Here is a 7,451-nt window from a genome sequence, read left to right on the forward strand (position 1 = left end):
GGAGCTGGATGGAAATTCAGACAGCAGCGACACATGGAGCACAGGGAGCAAAGCCAGTGCAGGGTGGGCCCCTCCCAGTTGGATCCTGGGGTCCTGCCTGTGAACCAGGGATGCAGAGAGAGCCTGGAATGGGGGCACCCCCCAAAAGGGTACTTTTGAGGACTGGGTTGGAGGGCACTGGGGCAGGATGTGCCTTTGCACATCTTGTGAGCCCACACTGGGTGCCCGGGATGTGGGGTCATGAGGACTATCCATGCTTGGCTTTGTGGCGTCCCAGGCCCTCACTGACCCTTGTGAATACGGTTACTTAAGCTGGAAGAGATGGGGGTCAGCCCTCTATCTACCATGTGCTAGTTGGGGTGGCACTATCCTTGGACCAGAGCAGGGCTCTCCACAAAGTATGGTAGGTCACCAAGCTGGGGAGGTATAAGGAGCCAGATCCTACCTGGACTTCTGGGCTCAGCAGCCACATCCCCTCTCCCAGGTGAACTGTGTCACACTGCCGTCATCTGCTTGATTCAGCTCCTCGTCATCCAACCCAGGCACCACACATTCTGATGTGTCACCGTCACCCTTGTCTCGTCACGATCACCCTTGTCTGTTCTCAGTCCCCAGCATGGCATGGGAGGCCTTTACCACCTGAAATCCTATCACCACCAGATCCCACTCCTCTGCCACTGTGGAGGGCTGTGGTTGTGCAGAGATGCTGTGGAACACAGGTGATGTGCATCCCATAGCTGTGGCTCCAGTGTTTGCAAACAGTTCAGTAGTTTCCCAGCATCTGGTGCTGGTTTAGAGACTGACGCCTGCTCTAGATGTAGCAGCCAGCAGCCAAAAAATGGGAGAGGGTGTGAGACAGCAGCTCTGGCCTCTGTATCCTGCCTACTTATTAGCTCCAGGAAGTTGCTGCTGGCAAGGGGAAGCAGGGACCACCAGAGCCTCACATGTCTGCAAGGAAACATGTACCTGCGTTGTGCAGACAAGCTCAGGTGGGTAAATGAGAAATGACAGGCAGAGGGGATTCAAAGATCTGCTCTCCCCATGTACCAAGCCCTCTGTCCCCTTCCTTAGCTGGGGCTTGCCTGGCCAGGTGGTTGTGACACCCACTTCTGGTGACTGCGGCAGCTTGAGGGCAGGAGATGCACATCTGGTCCTCAACACTGCATCCTGCTGCCCATGATCCTGGAGAGTGACCACTTTCCTCTCTGATAGAAGCTTTAGAGTCAGGACCTGCCACCCATTTGGCAGCTGGAGATACCAAGAGCAGGCATGAGGTCTGCATGCCACTGCAGACTCCTGCCTGCCTGCACTGCGACTGTCTTTGGGATGTCTTATGGCTCAGGTCCCTGCCCCAGCAGCCTGTGAATGTGACAGACAGGCCTTGGGGACCTGAAGGAAGCAGCATATTCTGTGCTTTAGGGAATAAAGATGCACTCCCAGTTGCCCAAGGGAAGGATGCACTGGCTCTGGACATGGGCAGACAGGGCTTTCCACTGAACCAGGGAGCAGGCAAGGGGCGAACAGCAATCTGGAATAAAGGAGAGGGATCCAGATGCCAAAATCAACTTTGCCTTCAAGCGGTGGAAGAAAAACAGGAAGGGACCATGAGAGCAGCCCCAGTGCCAGCACCTCCCTGTCCCACTGTGGGCCAGGACACTTCCTCCAAGGCTTGGGCTCTCTGGTGGCTCATGCAGCCACTGAGTGAGCAGGAGGCTTCCTGCTGCAGGCTGGAGCCCTGCCTGGATGGACTCTGCCCCAAGTAGGCAGAGCGCATCCAAACTTGCCTTGCTGCTGTATCCCATCCTCCCCAGGTCGAATGCTGTGCCAAGATCACTGGGGGAGCTGGTACAAGCCAGGCCTGGGGATGCTGAGGCTTTGCCAGGTCAAAGCAGCCTATGATCTGCATCCAGAGGGAGCAGGGGTGGGTCCAGCTCCCTGGCATGGGAACTGGGACCAGCCCAAGACCAGCAGGAGAAGAGTGCAGGAGAACATGGCCTGGAAACTATTGGGTATAAAAAAATTCCATCAGGCAATGCCACATGGGAATGTCCCCAGCACTGAGATGCAGACGGGTCTGTCTCTGTGTCTCTATCCTGCACAGGGTGGCCCCATCCAGACCATGTCTCAGGCAGGGGCTCATTTGGGAATGCTATAACCTTGGCAAGAGCCTTTGCAGCAGGGCACTGGTTGTGGGCGGTTGTGCACTGGTGCCTGGGCTGTTTGCTACCAACTCTGCCAAATTTCTGAGCTGGCCCTCAGGACTAGCCTCCTCCTCTCCCTGCCCTCCTGCCAGCATCAGCCCGCATTGTGCAGGGGAGGAGGCGAGTTGCACAGGACTGTGAAGCAAAACAGTCTCAACTTACCTCTCATGGCTGCTTCTGCTTCCTTCTCTGCCAAATGCTGAGCCACGGAAAGAAGTAAAAGCAGCTTCGGCAGATCGTGGCAGACATAGGGCCATGAAACATATATATGTGTATATATATATATATATACACACACATATGTATATGTGACATAGAAAGCACACGGTACATACACAGTGGTTCAGCAGGGAGGGAAGGATGCATGTATAGAGGGAAGGAGACGTGCAGGTGTATAGACGGATGTATGGATAAGCAGTTTGGACACTCAGTTACCATCCTAAGCATCAAAGATGCTCACCATGCAGGGCCTGATTTGTGAAGATGGATGAGGCCCACAGGCAGAGGAAGGATGGTGTTTGGGAACAAACCTTGGGTGTGACCCGCGCATCCAGTCTCTGTGGAAGTGGCATCACAGCTGACATGAGGAGACAGAGCCTAAATTCTAACCAGTGTAGGTCCTGAGAGTATTGAGGAGAGCACAGGGCATCATCTCCAGAGGGATTGCATCCCTCTCAGGAGCTACTTCCATCTTATATTGCCCAGACACTAGAAGAGTGGGAACAGCAGGAACCCTGCCCAGGGATAAAGTGAATCTGAACACAAATGCCTTAAGAATGCAGTGAGGAACATTCACTCTGACCACAGCTTTCATCTCACCTGCATGTGGGATACCTCTGCCTGGGAACTTGTTAGAGAGTCCAAATGCTCTAGAGATCCCTGAGATCCCCCATACTCCCTTGTCTTCATCTGCCTTCCTATCTAGCTGCCACAGGCCTGAAAATTTCTTGCCCATTATCAACTGTGTCCTGAAAGAGAGAAGGGGGAGATATTACCTGCTGGGCTGGATGTGCTGTCACCCAAGCACATGTGGAGGGGTGAGACGCGTGAGACATCTCTTGCTGCTGTATTTTTGGTTTCTCCCTGCAGGAGTGAGTTGTTTCTTTGCTTGCTGGGGCTGGTCCCTTGCTTGCCTCTAGGATGATTTTGGTCTTTCACAGACAGCAAATGCCAAGCACATGCCCACAGAGATGCTGGGAGGCTAAAGACAACAGGTCAACTCTGTCCAAGCACTGCTGCTTGTGATGCTCTCAGGAAGTGGCTGTTCCCTTCTCAGAGCAGCAACAGCAACTCTTTGTATGAGCTCATGGAGCCCATGACTTTCCTGCCAGCTTTTTTTTTTTTTTGTCCTCTTTTTCTTTGCATGGGAAACAGTCCTGTTGTCCAAGCAAGAGTTCTCAGTGTTTTGTGTGCCTGCCGTGAAGTGTGGTGGCACTAGGGGACACATGCAGTCACATCTGTGATGTTTCTGTGTCACTTGCTCTGAGGAGATGATCTCCTCCCTTCCCCAAAGCAGAAACTCTGCCTTCTCCTCCAGCTGCCTCCAGAGCCCCAGGGTCTAAAACAGATTAGGGTATGCTTTGGGAGCTTCCCTTTGGAGGAACAGGGAGCCTCTCTCCCTGCTTTCCTTCCACCAGCCTCACTTTGTAGGCCCCTTCATCCACTGCCACATCAGCTGCTTTGTCTGCATGGGCAGAACAAGCAAATAGAGGTTATGGACTGCATGGCCCAGTCCTACACAGGAGCTTCTCAATCAGCTGGGTCACTCAGGTGCTCCCCAGGTTTCCAGGATTGCACGGAGCAGGCACTGGGCAGACATAGCATTGTAGAGCTGGGCCTTTCTCTGCATCCTGAAAATGATGGGCCAGAGTCAAATGTGCCTCTGGGAGTCTTACGTGGCTTTGCAGGTTTACAACACACAAGCCTGCCCAGCATACAGGCAACTCCTAGCCTCTTCCACAATGGAAGATCCACTAGACGTGGCAGCAGCTGAGCTCCACATGCATGCTGGGCACTGGCATAGCCACCTCTATGCTGATAGATCTGGAGGGGGTAAGATGCCAAAAGTACCAGGTCCGTGTCTACACCTGGGATCCCTTCCTGGGATGGTGACTGATCTCCAGAAGGATCTGCAGACCTTGAAGGCACTGATTCCCAGGAGAAGTATGCTGACCTGGAAGGCACAAGTACTCAGGGAGATGCTTATCTGGAAGGCACTGATGCCAGAGAGGATGCTGACTTGGAAGGCGCTGATTGCCAGTGCCAACCTGGAAGGCACTGATTCCTGGGAGGATGCTAACCTGGAAGATAGTGACGCCTGGAAAGATGCCAACCTGGGGCAATCCCCAGGGCTTGCTAACCTGAATGGCACCATTTATCCAGAACATGGTGCTTTTCCCCCTACTCCAGAGCACTCCCCGCTTATGCTGGGCACCAGCTCAGCCAAGGACCACTCCAAGGGCTTGGGCTAGGGATCCGCTCTCAGGATGGCATCTGTGGCTGGCAGCAAAGAACCTGGTGACCTGCCTGCAGGAAGCTAAGCCAGCACCACTTCTCACAGTCTCCCTCCTCCCTGCAACTCCCCACTGGGGCTGGGAGCCGCTGCCCAGCTATGGGTGAGGGGGAGTGTGGCCCTCAGCTACTGCCAAAACAATCCCGAGCCCCATCCTTCTGCAGGCAAATAAGATACGCAGACCCTATTTTCCCACTAGATGGCAAACATTGCCTTCGGAACAGCCTTTGGAGGAATTATGTCCATCCCTGTGCAAGGAGGCTGAGAAAACCCTCAGGGCAAAGCCCTGGGAGTGAAGGACCTGAGGCTGCTTTGGAGTGGAGCTAGCGGTGGAAGGGACCTTGGCATGCTCTTCATCTTGCTTTTTCTGTCGTTTTTTATTGTTTTCCTTTTCTGCCTGCAAAGTTTCTCCCTGGTCCTGGAAGACCATTCCCTTTCCCTGTGCTGGTGGGACAGAGCACCTCGAGCTTAAAGGAGAGGCATCTGGTTAACCCTGGGTAACACCTTGAACTTCCAAAGCCACAGAGTGAAGCCCAGAAGCTTTGCTGGGAATTAATTATACTGTGGTTTGCAAACCAAATGCATGCTCATTCCTCCTTGCAAGCCCCCAGGTCCACAGGCAAGACATTATGCTGGGTGTAAATAAAGGAGGCAGGGATGAAGGCTGTGCATATGGATGTGTACGCTTGTCTAAGATCTTCTGCCAGCTCAGATGTATTTCCAGGCTTGTTTATGTTTGTTTGAATTCAGACCCAGATTTTCCCATGGTCTCTGTATTAACCTCGTGCAGAAGTTTCCTGAGCACTTGCTGCTGGCCCTGGCAGTGCTGCAATATTGCTGTGCAGTTAAACATCATGTGTCATAGCTAATGAAGGAGTCAACTGTGGATGGTAAATGTTTAATATGGACAAATCAAGCCAATTAGACAATGTCAAGAGAAAAGTGTGTCATCTCAGCTATGTCTGTCCTGTGTGGAGGAGGGAATTTCTGGGAGGGTAGAACCACAGCCGCTGCAAGATCAGCAGCTCCTAACACCAGGCAAGGGTAAAGGCACTGGATGCAGGTCTTCCTGCAGACCCCCAGTCCACCATGGAGGCACTTTCACCTGGGGGATGAACATAACCTCTCAAGAGGAGGATTTGTTTCTGAGATGAAGATCTGTGGGTGGCCAGAGGTGATGGCAGCTGTCTCCAGCACAGAGCTGCAGAATGAGAAGAAGTAAATCATCCCACTCTAAGCACTCCTTGGAGACCCCCAACAGGACTCCTGGCCGTTCACAGCATGCTGCATGCTTTTGTGGCGAGTTTGTGGCCCCAGAGCTCAGCAGTGCTCAGACAGGAGCACCAGGGAGCCCCATTGGTGGGGTTCCCAATGGCAGCTCCCAGCCAAACACTAATTAACTAATGGCAGCAGCTGCATTCCATCCACAAAGCATTCCAGAGCCCTGCTCCTGGCAGCAGGAAACTGCCTCGGTTTCCTGCCCAGTCACATAGTTTGCTATCATTTAGACTTTGGTGAGAACGGTTCTTCAGGTATCCTGGCCACTTCCTTCAGGTGGGGATTATTCTCTCTTCTTCTATGAGGGCTGGAGAGTCCCTCATAGGGCTGTTTATAGTCAGAGAGAAAAATCTAGAAGTTTAAAGGAAAACAGTGACTGGGAAACAGAAACTGAGGGAATTGTCAGGAGCCAGTTTGCAGCTTGTGGCTCAGGGCTGCAAGCCAGTGACCTATTGTGACAGCCACTAATCCACGACCCCAGCAGGTAGAAAGCCCTTCTGGCCCTTTCCAGTTGGGCTCCCTGTGTTGGTATGTGCTGAAGCCTGGAGGCATGGAACTAGGGCAGAAGCAGTGACAACATGGATGGTGTGGGCTCTGGTGCACCCCTGTGGCTTGAGGCTTCTCATCCCTTTGCCAAACTCAGAGCCTCTGAAGGCAGCCAAGCAGAAGTTAAGCACAGACGTGGATACTTCACTCCTGAAGTTGAGATTTACCAATCCAGGGGGGTTTGACCCCCAGTTTTGTCCTGAGGACATCAAGGGATGGACAAGTTCCCTTGCCTGAGGATGTCAGATCCTTGCTTTGATGCGTGCTGTCTTGGCCCTTCTCTGTAAGCTCAAGGTTCTGGGGGTGGTTTTCACCGAACACTTCCTGCCTCTGCATGGCATCTCCAGTCGATGACAGGCTGCCATGGGCAGCAGCCACCCTCCCACCCTCCAGCCTTATTTTAGGCCCTGTTTCAGATCCCTGGAGGCTGGACTCTGTCAGCGCTGAGCGCTCCCAAGATAACCAGCAAAACAGGGACTCTGGAGCAAACTAGGAACTGTGTCCTCTCCTGCCTGCAGCAGAGTGACACCATCCCCATCCCTCAGCTAGTGCTGCCAGGTGGAAACGTCCTCTAAGCCTGAAGCTGCCAATGCTTCTGAAATTCTGGTAGAGATGCACTGTGCTACTCTGGGTAAGGACTTGCACCTCTCTCCCAGTGGCCTTTCCCAGGGTCTTGGCCCATGCATGGTGGCAGAGTCAAAGGGGGTTTACTGGGGCTGCTGGGGACTGTGGGGCTGGGCATTCCCTTCGTGCTGGTTCAGATTCCCCAGCAGGTGATAGATGAGAGGCATGAGCAAGCAAGGTTGCTGAAGGAGCTGGGGAAATGCTTTTGCTGTGTGGAGAGTTGAGAGATGAGCCTCTCCAGACCCATCTGGCCTTGCTCTTCACACGAGTAAAGACAATAACCCACCATG

This window comes from Pipra filicauda, unplaced genomic scaffold (assembly GCF_003945595.2).
Source record: "Pipra filicauda isolate LSUMZ 115617 unplaced genomic scaffold, ASM394559v2 scaffold343_size770392_pilon, whole genome shotgun sequence".
Classification (NCBI taxonomy): Eukaryota; Metazoa; Chordata; class Aves; order Passeriformes; family Pipridae; genus Pipra; species Pipra filicauda.